The 18452-nt window shown below is 51.8% G+C and overlaps 1 protein-coding gene across 2 annotated transcripts in view; it reads left to right on the top strand.

Moving 5' to 3' along the window:
* Positions 1–826: 826 nt before the first annotated feature.
* LOC138268689 (KN motif and ankyrin repeat domain-containing protein 1-like) overlaps positions 827–18452 on the top strand; it is a 110753-nt gene continuing 93127 nt past the window's right edge. Inside the window, exon 1 of one of the 2 annotated variants that reach the window (XM_069218595.1) lies at positions 827–1860. The gene's annotated coding sequence lies outside the window, so the exon portion shown is untranslated. The remainder of the gene's footprint in view (positions 1861–18452) is intronic. The other variant, XM_069218594.1, reaches the window with a different exon arrangement.

The following is an 18452-nucleotide window of genomic DNA, read 5'->3' as shown; positions in this document are numbered from 1 at the left end:
CAGTGGGGTATGGTGAAGTGTCTGTCAGATGTCACCAGGACTTGTTTTACACACACAGAAAAAAACGCAGACACTTGCTCCCCTTCTCTGTTTTGAAAGCTTTCAAAAATGTTGGTAAGTGTACAAAACACTGTGTTTTCCCTCATTTAGTAGCCCCACTAATCTGAAGCTCGCACCCCTCCAATCTCACCGACCAAGCTGCGCCCCTGGGTCTAGTTTGCTGGGCGCTATGTTCAGTGCTGGTCGCCCTGCTTGGTGATAGGTGCTGTGATTAAGCTTCACTCTGTGGCTCTTCGCTGGTGGCTCTGCTGTGTTCATGTTCTGTTCAGTGCTGGGTGCCCTCAGCTGGACCTGAATGCTGCGCTCTTGCGGTGTGCTCTCGTCAGTGCTGCGTGTTCTGCTCAGTGTTACCTGCTCTGTTTGATGATATGTGTATCCAAAGCTGGGTACCGTGTTCGTTGCTGGGTCTTCTGTTTATTGTAGTTGCTCAGTTCAGTGGCTGCTGCTCTGTTCGCTGTTTGGTATTTCACTGCTGGGTTCTCAGATCAGTGCTGGTGCTCTGTTAGTGCTCTGTCTGATGTTCAGTCCTGTGTGATTTGTTGAGTGCTGGGCTTCTGATCCGCACTGGCTACACTGTTAACAATATGTGTTCGGATTAACTCTGGAAGCTCTCTTGGCTCACTTTTCAGTGATTTGTTAGCTGCTGTGTTCTCGTTGGATGCGGAGTGCTTTGTTGGTTACTGGGTGCTTTGATGGTTGCTAGATGCGTGTTACTCAGTGCTCTGCTTGAAGGTGGCTCTTCTGTTAGGTGGCGGCTCATCGGATCATTTCATAGTACTCGGTTTAGTGGTGACACTCACAGTGACTGAGTGACTGTCCGGATCATTCCCTAGTGCTGGGTTTAGCGTGTGCTCCCCTGTGTGGTGACACCCACAGTGATTGGGTGATTGATTGGATCATTTCACATTACAAGGTGTAGCGGTGTCACGCACGGTGATTGGGTGAATAGCCCTATTATTCCCTAGTGCTGGGTTTAGTGTGGTCTCCCTTGTGTGGTGACACGGTGATTGGGTGATTGCCCGGATCATCCCCTAGTGCCGGGTTGAGCGCGCGCTCTCCTGTGTGGTGATCGCCTGCAGGGCCTCCCTCCTGTTCGCAGGAAGCAGGCAGGGTGTGTATGTTTCGGGAGGGGGGATCCCAGCCCAGGAATCCGAGTACAGCAGGCTGCTGCTCACTTGTGCGGGCGCTGGTCCTCCCTCTTCCCTGACTGACGGCTCAGTCTTGGCTGCGGGCCCGGGGCTTGTGCAGCTCCCTGAGACGGTGCAGAGGCGCTGGGGATCTTGAGAGGGGGTCACGCTACATGCAAACACTCTATTTCCAGAGGCCACGCTGCCTTAAAGCCTCTCCGCCGAGGACAGTCTGCGTGGGACACGCCTGGCTTGCATGAAATCTCTAAGGACAGGCTTCTTGTGCAACCCCTGGTGAACACGCGCTTCTGGACAGCGTTATACTGGAGGACACGCTCCTGTGTATGTCTCTTAAGTACACCCGCCGGGATTAGCTTGTCCCCAGAGGACATGCTGCCCGCACACAGGATGTCTCTCAGGTGAACAGTCTCTGAAGAACTCGCTCCTCTATGAGCCTGTCCTGGGGGGCTCTCGCTGCCCTTGGGACCGTCTCCGCAGGGCACCCGGCGCTGCCGCCTCCCGCCGGATAGTGGGGTTCCTGTCTCCGGCTCGGGGTCCCTCGTCTGCTGCCCCCTCCTGGTGGTGGTGTCCGCTGCGGGTGCTCTCACGGGCACGCCAGGAGAAGCGCCGGATTGCGTGTGAGGAGAACGGGGCAGGCTGTCCACCAAGCGAGGTAAGCCGGGGCTCGGGGGAACGCTCTTATTTTGCAAACGTGTAAGTGAGGGCCCCAAAGTTTTCTGCCGAACGCTTGCTCAGTACCAAGGCTGATGGTGTTGAGTCTAACTCCTGCTTGTTTCTCCCACCACCTTCCTCTTCATGTCTTTATCTCTCTCTTGCACGTTATTTTTTTCACCCCCGCATTCTCCTTTTATCGTTGTTTTTGCATTTTTCTCTCATGGTCTAAATCAAAGTCTAATGATGAAATATAAACCTTGGTCCCTTAAAATGCGCGTCGGAGCCTAACAACTGCAAGCACCGGCATAAATTAAGCACTGCCCCATGTCCTGTACATTAGTAATATTGACATTAACGAGTCTGCAATAGGTTGCCAGTACTGTATCTGTATTGTAATGGAGTCAACAAACGTGACCGGTACGGTTCCACGCTTTATGTTAAATAAAAGACACCTACCACCCACCAGTGCTGTACATATCCACCTCGCTTTATGTTACTGTAAACAGTACTAGCCAGTACAATACAGCCCTGTACCTGTTTTATATTAATATGAACACCACAACTCAGAACAACACACTCAATCGCCTTTACGTATTGAATAATAATGCTGCCAGTACCGCATATACTGTGTTGCTAATGTGAACACAAATAACCAGTACTGGCCAGTATGTAACTGAGTAGTACCCTAGCTTAGTATTCACCTGCTCGGTATGTGCCTTATGCTTCCATGAATAGTACTGGTCAGTACCGGAGCATCTATAATTTGTTTTCAGCAGCAATGGTCCGTACCGAGGGGATCTATGCTTACATAGAAAACAGTTCTGATATATACCCAGTACTACCCACGTGCAATGATATTGTGTGTAATATTGGACATGTTTGCCATCAGGTTAACAATTCTAACTGGTAATGCCCAGTACAGTACTGACCAGTACACCACAAGGACAATGTTACTGACCATAACAACATTTGCTTTAGGCTTCTATGTATAACGTTTAATCACGGCCAGACTTGTGTGTAGCTCTACGCACCACCACCCAGCACTGTACGAGTGTTTGCCTGTGTGCACCACTATCCAGTATTGTACATGTCTGTAGCGGTACGCACCACAATTCAGTACTGTACATGTGTGTCACTGTGTGCACCATCGCCCAGTACTGTACATGTGTGTAGCTATGGGCACCACCTATCAGTACTGTACATGTGTGTGCCTGTGTGCACCACCATACAGTACTGTACAGGTGTGTGCCTGTGTGCACCACTATCCAGTACTGTACATGTCTGTAGCGGTACGCACCACAATTCAGTACTGTACATGTGTGTCACTGTGTGCACCATCGCCCAGTACTGTACATGTGTGTAGCTATGGGCACCACCTATCAGTACTGTACATGTGTGTGCCTGTGTGCACCACCATACAGTACTGTACAGGTGTGTGCCTGTGTGCACCACTATCCAGTACTGTACATGTCTGTAGCGGTACGCACCACAATTCAGTACTGTACATGTGTGTCACTGTGTACACCATCGCCCAGTACTGTACATGTGTGTAGCTATGGGCACCACCTATCAGTACTGTACATGTGTGTGCCTGTGTGCACCACCATACAGTACTGTACAGGTGTGTGCCTGTGTGCACCACCATCCAGTACTGTTCATGTGTGTAGCTATGGGCACCACCTATCAGTACCGTACATGTGTGCCTGTGTGAAACACTATCCAGTACTGTACATGTGTGTACCTATGGGCACCACCTATCAGTACCGTACATGTATGTAGCTGTGCGCACCATCGTCCAGGACTGAACATGTGTGTTGCTGTGTGCACCATCGTCAAGTGCTATACATGTGTGTAGGTATGGGCACCACAATACAGTACTGTATATGTGTGTGCTTGTGTGCACCACTATCCAGTACTGTACATGTGTGTAACTATGGGCATCACCATCCAGTACTGTACATGTATGTAGCTGTGCGCACCATCGTCCAGTACTGAACATGTGTGTTGCTGTGTGCACCATCGTCCAGTGCTATACATGTTTGTAGCTATGGGCATCACCATCCAGTACTGTACATGTATGTAGCTGTGCGCACCATCGTCCAGTACTGAACATGTGTGTAGCTCTGTGCACCATGGTCCAGTACTATACAGGTGTATAGATGCGCGCACCACCATCAAGGACTGTACATGTGTGTAGCTGCGCGCACCACCCAGAACTGTACATGTGTGTAGTTATGCGCACCATCGCGCACTACTGTACATGTATGCATCTGTGGGCACCATTGTCCAGTACTGTACACTATGTGCACCATCGTCTAGTAATGGACAAGTGTGTAGCTATGCGCACCATCGTCCAGTACTGTACACGTGTGTAGCTGTGCGCAACATCGTCCAGTACTGAACATGCTTTTATGTTGTACAACATCGACCAGTTCTGTGCCTAAAACATTAGACAGTTGCGTGGTTTGTATCACGACGAACAGTACAAAGTAATCCCATGGTTATTTAATGTGTACACGAACAGTGATGATAGATCTTGTACCTGGTGGATGGTAGTTTAAACATATGTTCCCACGAATGATCTGATCAATTGTAATAACCAGTCCTGTATCAAAGGAATGCTAATATGAAGAATATTGAGCATTAATGACCAGTACTGTACCAAAAGTATGCTAATATATATAATATTGAGCATTAATGGCCAGTACTGTATCAAACGTATGTTAATATATACAATATTGAGCATTAATGACCAGTACTGTACCGAAAGTATGCTAATATATACAATATTGAGCATTAATAACCAGTACTGTACCAAAAGTATATTAAAATATACAATATTGAGCATTAATAACCCTTATTGTAGCACATGTGCGTTAGTATAAATATTGAGCATCAGTGGCAAGTACTGAACCAAATTAATGTTAATATGTACACTATGAAGTTTTAATTACCAGTACTGTGCAAAAGTATGTTAATACAAAGAGCATTGAGCATCAATGCGTCCGCTCTACTGCAGTATGAACACTCCTGGCTACTAGTGCAGTACTCTCTTTACGTTCATACACACAGTGCTGCCCGGCGCTGCACCCACTCTCCTGTACTATCAAATACACTGGTGAGTAATGTACTGACCTTCTGTGCACATGAACAGTACTGACCCGTACTGTACCCACTTTATGACACTTTCAGCACTATTGACCCTGTCAGTACCTCACAGGCCGCATTTTCATACCGACAATGTTGACTGGTTCTGCGCTTGCTTTATGCTGTGGTATCATGGATATTCCTTAGGGATGTGTGTGGTTTTTTTAGGCAGTTTCTTTTCCACATTGGTGGTGGTGGTCTGTCCCGCGCTCCGGCCTAGTTTTGACTGAATATACCACCCAGGCATTGGCGCTTGGCACTCACACAGGCTTTTCGAGTTCTGTGTGCTGCGAACGATACAACATCTGGGCCTCATTTGAAGTTTTCTGGATCTGATACGTGTTTGCTTCTGGAACCATTTTATTGAATAAACAACCATATTTCCAGTAAAAAGTTGTATTTCATTACCTGAAAGTCAAAGCAGGTGTAATTTTATGTGATGGGGACTGGAGTGTTGCAGACGGTCTCTCTTCTGTGTAAACCATGCACGATTCTCAAGTCACCCTAATTTGGAAGGTTCCTTCTCCATCTAAGCCAGAGGTCTCCAAACTTTTTAATGCCGCGCCCCCCCAGTTGAAAAATAAAAATCATTGGGCCCCCCTCAGAATTTTTCACAATTATTCTATAAACATGGCAATGTTTAAATATGTCTAAACCTATTTAAACATTGCAGTTAAGTACTGTTACCTTTTTAAAACTGCAATAACATGCTTCTGCTTAAAACAAAAGCCTGTTATCTGTATAATATTTATTTTGCCCAGAGTCTGGGGCCCCCCCTGGGATCACTTCAGGCCCCCCTAGGGGGGCCCGCCCCCCAGTTTGAAGACCTCTGCTCTAAGCTGTACTGACGTTTCCAATATACTTCTGAGGGATCACCCGCCCTACAATCATTCCTTTAGTCAAGTTCAAATTCCTGTTTGCAAAACTAATTTTGGGGGTATTCATTTAGAACAAGGCAGTTTCTCTCAAGTCGAGTAGGTTTCTGAGTTTGTCTGATGTGCACAAATTAGTTACAAACACGGAGAAGAACATATCAATTTGTATGTGGTATGGTCCACCTTATAGCACAAGTGGGTGGAAAAACAAGCCTCACACACTGATCGCTCGGGATGTACCACCGAAAAGATTTCATCAGCCAGAACTTACAAGACCAGCACATGCGCAGCACCTCACAACACACACAGAACACGGGCAGCACAAACAGCAGTGCAAGCTTCTCACATACACACAAATCAGCTGTGTATAGCAACATACAAAGAAGGACAGCGCACACACGAGACATTTGGACAAATGCAACATTCCCCTACACACGCAGAACATTTAAAGTACCGAAAGCAGTAGTGTACATTTCCACACACATAATACATACATTACAACAAACTGTGAAAGCTTCCCCCACACTTTCATAGGAAACATCTTGCAGCACCATACGTACAACAGTTACAGCACGGGCCCCAGCAGCGTAGGACTACCTCACATATGGAACATTTTTAGAACACGGAGATGCAAAGGTCACTCACATGCATAGCATTGTCACAGCTGAGGTCACAAGAGTACATGACTCTCTCACATGGAACAATTAAAACACAGGCCACGACAGTGCAAGCCTCCCTCACATACACAGAGGCCACGACAGTGCAAGATTCCGTCACATACACAGAACCATTCCAGCACAGGCCACGACAGTGCAAGCCTCCCTCACATACACAGAACCATTCCAGCACAGGCCACGACAGTGCAAGCCTCCCTCACATACACAGAACCATTACAACATGAGCTACCAGACTGCACGACTCCCTCACATACAGAGCACCATTACAACACCAGTCACCATAGTGGAAGACACCCTCACACATACAGACGTGTTACAGTAGGGGCCACAACAGTGCAAACATCTCTCAGATACACACACGTGTACATCAAAGGCCGCTGGCATGCATGCGTCCCCACATGCACAGAACAATCACTCCTTAGCCCACATTGGTGGAAGACTCCTTACACATGCAGAGCTGTCAGAGTTCAGGCCACAGCAGTGCACGTCTCATGCGCACATGCAGGAGTGTAGCGGCGGAGGGCACAGGCGTGGAAGTCACCCTCACATACACAGACTGAACTGTTACAGCGTGGGCCACGACTGATCAAGTTTGTTTCACAAGTGCAGAACTGTCACTGCGGAGGCCAATGCAGGGCAAGCCTCGTCACATACTATACATGTCTGTTACAACACAGGGCACTGCAGTGCGTGCCCCGCTCACTGCCATGGAACAGGTACAGCGCCCGCCACAGCAGTGAAACCCTCCATCACATACACACAACACGTACAATGGAGACCAGAGGAGTGAACAAATCCCTTACATGCATGTAGCAGAGACCACAACAATGCAACCCTCCCTCACGTAAATAGAAAAGACACAGCAGGGACCACAGAAGTGCAACCCTCCCTAAACGGAAAAAGTGCAGTGGAGACCACAGCAGAGCAAACTTCTCTCACATACAGATAGCAGGTTCTAGTGGAGGTCACAGCAGTACAGCCCTCCCTCACATACACAGAACAGGTGCAGCGGAGACTAGAGCAGTGGAACCCTCCCTCACATACACAGAACAGGTGCAGCGGAGACTAGAGCAGTGGAACCCTCCCTCACATACACAGAACAGGTGCAGTGGAGACCACAGCAGTGCACACATCTCTCACATAAAACACAAACAGAGCAGACCACAGCTGTGCATCTGTCCCTCACATACACAGAACAGGTGCGGCGGAGACCACAACAGTGCAAATATCTCTCACATACAGAGAAAATGTGACAGTCCAGACCACAGTAGTGGAACCCTCCCTCACTTACACAGAACATGTGCAATGCAGACCACAGCAGTGCAGTCCTCCCTCACATACACAGAGAGGTGCAGCGGAGACCACAGCAGTGCAACCCTCCCTCACAAACACAGAGAGGTGCAGCGGAGACCACAGCAGTGCAGTCCTCCCTCACAAACACACAGAGGTGCTCCGGAGACCACAGCAGTGCAGTCCTCCCTCACTTACACAGAGAGGTGCAGCGGAGACCACAGCAGTGCAGTCCTCCCTCACAAACACAGAGAGGTGCAGCGGAGGCCACAGCAGTGCAGTCCTCCCTCACAAACACAGAGAGGTGCAGCGGAGACCACAGCAGTGCAACCCTCCCTCACAAACACAGAGAGGTGCAGTGGAGGCCACAGCAGTGCAGTCCTCCCTCACAAACACAGAGAGGTGCTCCGGAGACCACAGCAGTGCAACCCTCCCTCACAAACACAGAGAGGTGCAGTGGAGGCCACAGCAGTGCAACCCTCCCTCACTTACACAGAGAGGTGCTCCGGAGACCACAGCAGTGCAACCCTCCCTCACAAACATAGAGAGGTGCAGCGGAGGCCACAGCAGTGCAACCCTCCCTCACTTACACAGAGAGGTGCAGCGGAGACCACAGCAGTGCAACCCTCCCTCACAAACACAGAGAGGTGCAGCGGAGGCCACAGCAGTGCAGTCCTCCCTCACAAACACAGAGAGGTGCAGCGGAGACCACAGCAGTGCAGTCCTCCCTCACAAACACAGAGAGGTGCAACGGAGGCCACAGCAGTGCAACCCTCCCTCACAAACACAGAGAGGTGCTCCGGAGACCACAGCAGTGCAACCCTCCCTCACTTACACAGAACATGTGCAATGCAGACCACAGCAGTGCAGTCCTCCCTCACATACACAGAGAGGTGCAGCGGAGACCACAGCAGTGCAGTCCTCCCTCACAAACACAGAGAGGTGCAGCGGAGGCCACAGCAGTGCAACCCTCCCTCACAAACACAGAGAGGTGCAGCGGAGACCACAGCAGTGCAGTCCTCCCTCACATACACAGAGAGGTGCAGCGGAGGCCACAGCAGTGCAACCCTCCCTCACAAACACAGAGAGGTGCAGCGGAGGCCACAGCAGTGCAACCCTCCCTCACAAACACAGAGAGGTGCAGCGGAGACCACAGCAGTGCAGTCCTCCCTCACAAACACAGAGAGGTGCAGCGGAGACCACAGCAGTGCAACCCTCCCTCACATACACAGAGAGGTGCAGCGGAGGCCACAGCAGTGCAACCCTCCCTCACAAACACAGAGAGGTGCAGCGGAGACCACAGCAGTGCAGTCCTCCCTCACAAACACAGAGAGGTGCAGCGGAGACCACAGCAGTGCAACCCTCCCTCACAAACACAGAGAGGTGCTCCGGAGGCCACAGCAGTGCAACCCTCCCTCACAAACACAGAGAGGTGCAGCGGTGACCACAGCAGTGCAGTCCTCCCTCACATACACAGAGAGGTGCAGCGGAGACCACAGCAGTGCAACCCTCCCTCACTTACACAGAGAGGTGCAGCGGAGACCACAGCAGTGCAGTCCTCCCTCACAAACACAGAGAGGTGCAGCGGCCACAGCAGTGCAACCCTCCCTCACAAACACAGAGAGGTGCAGCGGAGGCCACAGCAGTGCAGCCCTCCCTCACAAACACACAGAGGTGCTCCGGAGGCCACAGCAGTGCAACCCTCCCTCACAAACACAGAGAGGTGCAGCGGAGGCCACAGCAGTGCAACCCTTCCTCACAAACACAGAGGTGCAGCGGAGGCCACAGCAGTGCAGTCCTCCCTCACAAACACAGAGAGGTGCAGCGGAGACCACAGCAGTGCAACCCTCCCTCACTTACACAGAGAGGTGCAGCGGAGACCACAGCAGTGCAACCCTCCCTCACACAGAGAGGTGCAGCGGTGGCCACAGCAGTGCAACCCTCCCTCACAAACACAGAGAGGTGCAGCGGAGGCCACCCACAGCAGTGCAACCCTCCCTCACACAGAGAAGTGCAGCGGAGGCCACAGCAGTGCAACCCTCCCTCACACAGAGAGGTGCAGCGGAGACCACAGCAGTGCAACCCTCCCTCACAAACACAGAGAGGTGCAGCGGAGGCCACAGCAGTGCAACCCTCCCTCACAAACACAGAGAGGTGCAGCGGAGGCCACAGCAGTGCAACCCTCCCTCACAAACACAGAGAGGTGCAGCGGAGGCCACAGCAGTGCAACCCTCCCTCACAAACATAGAGAGGTGCAACGGAAGCCACAGCAGTGCAACCCTCCCTCACTTACACAGAGAGATGCAGCGGAGACCACAGCAGTGCAACCCTCCCTCACAAACACAGAGAGGTGCAGCGGAGGCCACAGCAGTGCAGTCCTCCCTCACAAACACAGAGAGGTGCAGCGGAGACCACAGCAGTGCAGTCCTCCCTCACAAACACAGAGAGGTGCAGCGGAGGCCACAGCAGTGCAACCCTCCCTCACAAACACAGAGAGGTGCTCCGGAGACCACAGCAGTGCAACCCTCCCTCACTTACACAGAACATGTGCAATGCAGACCACAGCAGTGCAGTCCTCCCTCACATACACAGAGAGGTGCAGCGGAGACCACAGCAGTGCAGTCCTCCCTCACAAACACAGAGAGGTGCAGCGGAGGCCACAGTAGTGCAGTCCTCCCTCACAAACACAGAGAGGTGCAGCGGAGGCCACAGCAGTGCAACCCTCCCTCACATACACAGAGAGGTGCAGCGGAGACCACAGCAGTGCAACCCTCCCTCACAAACACAGAGAGGTGCAGCGGAGACCACAGCAGTGCAACCCTCCCTCACAAACACAGAGAGGTGCAGCGGAGGCCACAGCAGTGCAGTCCTCCCTCACAAACACAGAGAGGTGCAGCGGAGACCACAGCAGTGCAACCCTCCCTCACAAACACAGAGAGGTGCAGCGGAGACCACAGCAGTGCAGTCCTCCCTCACAAACACAGAGAGGTGCAGCGGAGGCCACCCACAGCAGTGCAAACCTCCCTCACACAGAGAGGTGCAGCGGAGGCCACAGCAGTGCAACCCTCCCTCACAAACACAGAGAGGTGCAGCGGAGGCCACAGCAGTGCAACCCTCCCTCACTTACACAGAACATGTTCAGTGCAGACCACAGCAGTGCAGTCCTCCCTCACAAACACAGAGAGGTGCAGCGGAGACCACAGCAGTGCAGTCCTCCCTCACAAACACAGAGAGGTGCAGCGGAGGCCACAGCAGTGCAACCCTCCCTCACAAACACAGAGAGGTGCTCCGGAGACCACAGCAGTGCAACCCTCCCTCACTTACACAGAACATGTGCAATGCAGACCACAGCAGTGCAGTCCTCCCTCACATACACAGAGAGGTGCTTCGGAGACCACAGCAGTGCAGTCCTCCCTCACAAACACAGAGAGGTGCAGCGGAGACCACAGCAGTGCAACCCTCCCTCACAAACACAGAGAGGTGCAGCGGAGGCCACAGCAGTGCAACCCTCCCTCACATACACAGAGAGGTGCAGCGGAGACCACAGCAGTGCAACCCTCCCTCACACAGAGAGGTGCAGCGGAGGCCACAGCAGTGCAGTCCTCCCTCACAAACACAGAGAGGTGCAGCGGAGGCCACAGCAGTGCAACCCTCCCTCACATACACAGAGAGGTGCAGCGGAGACCACAGCAGTGCAACCCTCCCTCACACAGAGAGGTGCAGCGGAGACCACAGCAGTACAACCCTCCCTCACAAAGACAGAGAGGTGCAGCGGAGGCCACAGCAGTGCAACCCTCCCTCACAAACACAGAGAGGTGCAGCGGAGACCACAGCAGTGCAACCCTCCCTCACAAACACAGAGAGGTGCAGCGGAGGCCACAGCAGTGCAGTCCTCCCTCACAAACACAGAGAGGTGCAGCGGAGACCACAGCAGTGCAGTCCTCCCTCACAAACACAGAGAGGTGCAGCGGAGGCCACAGCAGTGCAGTCCTCCCTCACAAACACACAGAGAGGTGCAGCGGAGGCCACAGCAGTGCAGTCCTCCCTCACAAACACAGAGAGGTGCAGCGGAGACCACAGCAGTGCAGTCCTCCCTCACAAACACAGAGAGGTGCAGCGGAGACCACAACAGTGCAGTCCTCCCTCACAAACACAGAGAGGTGCAGCGGAGGCCACAGCAGTGCAACCCTCCCTCACTTACACAGAGAGGTGCAGCGGAGACCACAGCAGTGCAGTCCTCCCTCACAAACACAGAGAGGTGCAGCGGAGGCCACAGCAGTGCAACCCTCCCTCACAAACACAGAGAGGTGCTCCGGAGACCACAGCAGTGCAACCCTCCCTCACTTACACAGAACATGTGCAATGCAGACCACAGCAGTGCAGTCCTCCCTCACATACACAAAGAGGTGCTTCGGAGACCACAGCAGTGCAGTCCTCCCTCACAAACACAGAGAGGTGCAGCGGAGGCCACAGCAGTGCAGTCCTCCCTCACAAACACAGAGAGGTGCAGCGGAGGCCACAGCAGTGCAACCCTCCCTCACATACACAGAGAGGTGCAGCGGAGACCACAGCAGTGCAACCCTCCCTCACACAGAGAGGTGCAGCGGAGGCCACAGCAGTGCAGTCCTCCCTCACAAACACAGAGAGGTGCAGCGGAGGCCACAGCAGTGCAACCCTCCCTCACATACACAGAGAGGTGCAGCGGAGACCACAGCAGTGCAACCCTCCCTCACACAGAGAGGTGCAGCGGAGGCCACAGCAGTGCAGTCCTCCCTCACAAACACAGAGAGGTGCAGCGGAGACCACAGCAGTGCAACCCTCCCTCACAAACACAGAGAGGTGCAGCGGAGACCACAGCAGTGCAGTCCTCCCTCACAAACACAGAGAGGTGCAGCGGAGACCACAGCAGTGCAGCCCTCCCTCACAAACACACAGAGAGGTGCAGCGGAGGCCACAGCAGTGCAGCCCTCCCTCACAAACACACAGAGAGGTGCAGCGGAGGCCACAGCAGTGCAGCCCTCCCTCACAAACACAGAGAGGTGCAGCGGAGACCACAGCAGTGCAGTCCTCCCTCACAAACACAGAGAGGTGCAGCGGAGACCACAGCAGTGCAGTCTTCCCTCACAAACACAGAGAGGTGCAGCGGAGACCACAGCAGTGCAGTCCTCCCTCACAAACACAGAGAGGTGCCGCGGAGGCCACAGCAGTGCAACCCTCCCTCACTTACACAGAGAGGTGCAGCGGAGGCCACAGCAGTGCAACCCTCCCTCACAAACACAGAGAGGTGCAGCGGAGGCCACAGCAGTGCAACCCTCCCTCACAAACACAGAGAGGTGCAGCGGAGGCCACAGCAGTGCAGTCCTCCCTCACAAACACAGAGAGGTGCAGCGGAGGCCACAGCAGTGCAGTCCTCCCTCACAAACACAGAGAGGTGCAGCGGAGGCCACAGCAGTGCAACCCTCCCTCACATACACAGAGAGGTGCAGCGGAGACCACAGCAGTGCAGTCCTCCCTCACATACACAGAGAGGTGCAGCGGAGACCACAGCAGTGCAGTCCTCCCTCACATACACAGAGAGGTGCAGCACTGGTAGAAGCAGGACAAGCTTCCACTTTTCTATATAATCTTTTAGTTCTCATGGTTTGAGGACATGTCGGGAGAAGTGCTAGAGAATGCGGCCTGCACACACTATCCGGGGACGCTGAGTACAGGATTGTGTGGAACTTGTGGCCCTGGAGGAGTCACGAGGCTTTCTCCGCACGTTTATGTGCAGACACTCATGTGCACGCATGTAACACGTCCGTCATCACGTCTGTGCGTCCGTCCTTCATTTTGTCACATCTTCCCTCCTCAGTGCTACTGCACTTAATTCTTGGCAGCAGGCCACCCTACATGTAGTCACAGCCGTCCACAGCTCAGGTCGCCCGGACCCTTCCAGCTGAGGCTTGCCTGTATTGACGTAGTTCCCATATCTCCCCCGCGCCTTTAAACTAGTGCCTTCTAAACTTGTTACAAGTTTTCAAACTTTCTCAGTGCAGGACGAGAAAATGTCCTGGATCATGTTCACAAAAGTCCTTGAACTCCACGGTGACTTCATTTCTCTCATAAACGGGCGACTAAGCACCAGGAAGGAAGCCGGAGCCCTTTAAATCACAACTGCGAGGTGGAATCCTCTGTTCGCTACCTATTGGTACAGCTGAAGTCAGAAACACAGCAACACACGGCTCTCTAAAGATGTCTTACCAGGGACCACAAAATGGAAGATAGCTCTACGCATCGAACTACAACTTACATAGTATTAGAAGTGCCCCAGTCCTCTGCAAACCCTGCCTAACTGGTCGGCTAGGGCCAAACTGTAAATGGTACAGCAGGTGCAGTGGCACCGTGGTCTACTGTACACCCATTATGGCTTTGTTTCTACTACCCAACTGGGCCCGGGTGGACCGGTTTGTTTTCTTGCATCAGGGCCCATGACATGGGGCCAGGCATCTCTGCTGCTTGGAGCTTTGAGCCTACAGTCCAGCGGTCCATGCCGGGGTGAATGTAGCGCTGCAGCCGGGGGGGGCAGTGGAAGGAGAGGCGGTGCTCTAATCGTGGAGCTGGTGGGCAGTGGCTCTCATTTTTGGGGAGCAGGACTTGCTTTTCATCAACAGTTTTTAACCCAGAGCAAAAGAGAGAGAAACACGAGGAACAGAAAAAGGTGAAAACGATTGTAAAGAGAAATAGATTAAAACGACTGTAGATTCGGGAGGGATGTAAAAGCCCACCCCGGAGTGAGAGACAGGGGTGGGAAGTGTAGGGTGTGAAGGAGCGAGGCATGAGGCGGGATCCAGGCCAGGCCGCCCCTGGCATCTGGCAGCACTGGGGAGACCTCCTAGGAACAACCTCGAGAAGTGAACCCGGGGGATACGGTGAAAGGGGGTGGGCTCTCCACCACAAAGCTGAGCATTGGTTCTGGCTAAGAGCAGGCCGGCTCACCCAGGCCCCCACAGCTGTACCAGAGGTGTAACACACACCCCGGCAGCCCCTCAACCATTAGGCCACTCCATTCAGGCCTAGGGCAATGAATATCTGTGAGATATGGGAGTCAGGAGGCCCTCAGGCCATCATATAGCGTCGTGGGATCAGTTTGCATTATGCGACTGGGCTGCACGCCAACAGAAATACACACTGGGTCTGCAGCCTCCAGTCTATGACATATTCCCATGAACTATGGCGGAGAACTAAGGTTGTCCCATCGTAGGCTTGAGTAGCCAATCCGATCCTGTTTATTGCTTTGCACTGTGGGACTTGTGGTGTTGTATTTATAATAAATACTAGCAGAATGTATAGGGTGCTCAACTTCTGCCATGTCTGGTTGGAGAAGTTCTCCAGTCCACCTTTCCACTTCTAAATGTAATGTAAGATGGATTTGTAGAGTGCTGACTAATACCAGTGAGGTTATCCAGGCCCTGAAAATGCAAGGTCCTTCTAAATGCTGGACTAAAAATCCCAGAATACACAGTAAAACAGGCCTGGAGTGAGTAGCCTAACATGCAGTCGGAGACCTTTGCCGCCATGATGTGGTGGACCTAGCAAAGGGCTCCTCACTCTTTCTTTTCGCACCCTCCTCTTGACATCTCTTAACTAATGTTGGGGTTACAGTAAACCTGATGGGTAAATTGCCTACATCTGTTTGGATGTATGACACGCTTAACTTGTGATTTCATCTGTAATACGTATATTGTTAAGAAGTAATTGATGTGAACAAGCCAGTGCTTAATTTGAGCTGGTGGTTTCCGGTCCTGGGCACCAGCACGTATTTTTGAAGGCCGGCAATTTTTTTCTCTCTCAAGCATTTACTGCGAGCAAAAAACACATATGGGAAAGACGGAGGAAGAGAAAAACAAAAAAGCGTCACATTATAGAAAGCAGCAAGCTGCAAGAGTGAGCTGAAGGGGCAAGGAGTGGCTGTAAATGGATTAAAGAGGCCTGAGATGGTTTTAGGATCATGCTGTTTCAGTATTCTGTGCTCGCACATTTAAATGCAGCAGCCATGTGTTTCAGAGGAGAGCTTTGGGTACCAGCACGTTTTTATTTACAAATAAACCACTGGAACAAATCAATGCCCACCATTCCAGCCAGGTGAGCAGATTGCTACTGTGTCTTTATGTTTCAGTATATGGCACTTCTCAGCTGTGGCACCGACAGCTTTCAGCATCCTCCGAGAGCTGCAGCTTTCCAAACACTCCCACATTAGAACAGAGCAGGGTCAAGGAGATGCATTCTAGGTCTATCTTACAGTGCAGTTCAGGCTTTTTGTGGTGGCCAGCTGAGTTCAAAACTAGGCTTTCTCGTGGAGAGGATATGCAGGGAAATTGGGAGAGTAACCACATTATCTCTTGTTTCTTAGAGGGGATCATGTGATGTGGAAATTACATCCACTTCAAAAAGGTTGTTCACCCAACATCATGATGATGAGGAGCCTGGTATACCAATGATCAGCTTGCGAAGGTTGGAATGGATTGTAGTGGAAAGTGGTGGGTCACCAGAGGGTCAGAGCGGGCAATGCATCGCAGTGCCGGGCTGCAAGTTGCCAAAATGCGGATGCTGTGTAGTCCCATAGTGAAGCATCGTCTTTCATAAAGGGGATCACGCGACCATGGTTACATTAACGCATGATGATGGAAGAATGCCTTTACCGGATGCAGTGACGCTTCCAATGTGTCATAGGTCCAAGCCAAGGATGGAAATGGCCCCTTGGTGGCTGCTTGAGCTGTGAAATACAGCAATAATCAGGTTTCAGTGGGCTCCACTGAGCCCTGGTGCAACTGCTCCGGCTTTGCCAATGGAAGCTACACCCATGGCTTGATGGCCTTAGTTAGAAAGAGCAATATGGCGGGAAAACTTGTCACATCAGTGCGGCTTGTCCTGCAGTCTTCAAACATCATTGCAACCACCGCACTGTTGGGACAGACGATGGTCTCCGGCATGGCTCTGAAGAGTGTGCCCCTCTGCCTCGAATTCACCACACTGATGGAGGAGGTTGGCTCTCCAGCTCTCCCCATCCCCACTTCTGCACAAGCACAGATGTCCCTACACTCATAGGTGAGCCAAGCCTGCGCCCACACCCGCCTCGCGAGGGACGCTGATGTTGTTACAGAGATTTCCTGCAGTCCTGGCTTGCAGGCCCATTCTTTACTGGAAGGCCTGGCGCGCCCCATTCCTGCTCCTCTGTCCTGCAGCCAAGACTGGCAGTGGATGTATCCAGAGGCGCAACAGGAAGCGCTGCTCCAGGGCGATAAGAGATCTGTGAAGGAAAGGCCCGTCGCCGTGCGTGCTGGGAATGATGTTGGAATCTCCCCCCGTCCTGCCTCCCTCATCTCTGAAAACGCTGGACAAGGTTTTCTCAGGAGCAAACTATGAGATTCACAACATCAGTACCGTTTTGTAGAAAGTTGGCACCAATGCCAAGGTGGTGATGCCTGAAACATATCTGAGACGTTCATGTGCAAATTGCCTTCACAAAGATTTACTTGAGATTGCTTCTATGCTGCCCTTCCCCAGGGGAATTTGTTTGCTTCCAGTGGCATCTTGGCAGTGATTGTTGATGTTGAACAGTGTCATTAGTTTTAGTTGATATATTTCCTCTTTTTTTTTTCTTAGTTCTGATCGAATTTAGTTAAATTCCCAAACCCTCATGTACTACTATTGGGTCCAGTGCAAACCAGTTGCAACTGGTGGACTAGGATTGCCATGGCTTTTAGGATAGTGGCAAGTCCTGTGCGTTCACTCAGTGAAGGAGGCAGGTGGGCGCCATGTTGGGTCCAAGCAGGAGAGTTTGAAGATACTATGACAATTCTTATTTGACTTTGTAATGTTGCATTGGCAAGTGGTGGCTCATCTCGTCAATGCACCAAAGAAAAAACAGGCATTGAAGGTTTGCGCTCTGTGCGTGAGTGCTTACTTCAGCTGCTCACCAAACAAAAACTACATCTAAAACCTTTGGGGGTTTCAAAAAGTTTTTCAAATAGCAAACACGCTAGTCGTTTGCAAGCTCCAAATCTCTACGAGTGAACATGGAACCTCCCCGGTATATGTGTAGCTAAACTTGAATCATGTCCTTTGACTGACCACCAAAGGAAATGACCAGCTTCAGGGATGTAGCTATCAATGGGTAAGCAGCTGCTGTGGCAGGAGCTCTAGTGGGCTCTCTGCATCCTCAATTATGAGTGTTCTTTCTACTAAATTAGGCCTAGAGTTCCATTTCCCATACTTGCATTGAGGCCCATGATACTCACCAGTGGACCTCAATGTTCAATAGGGACTCTAGGGGTGAGTGAGATCATTGAGTTCATTCTGTTTGTGTTTTGTGTTTACACTACTTTTTATTCCATCGAGCACTGATCGGCCACCAGAGCACTCAGTCTGGGCAGAGGCTTGAGTGGTGTCACCATAGTCTTTTCAGCATTTCTTACCAAGACTGACCTGGTGTCTACACTGATGGAGGCTCAGGAAAATCTGGCAAAATGTAGCCGGGGAAAAGGACCCAGTTTGGAGGGAAAATGTGGGTATGGTTTCAACATAATTTGATTCCAGTGATTTTTTAAATCCTAGTTTTT

Source organism: Pleurodeles waltl, chromosome 12 (assembly GCF_031143425.1).
Source record: "Pleurodeles waltl isolate 20211129_DDA chromosome 12, aPleWal1.hap1.20221129, whole genome shotgun sequence".
Taxonomy (NCBI): domain Eukaryota; kingdom Metazoa; phylum Chordata; class Amphibia; order Caudata; family Salamandridae; genus Pleurodeles; species Pleurodeles waltl.
This window is presented reverse-complemented; position numbering and strand designations above follow the sequence as displayed.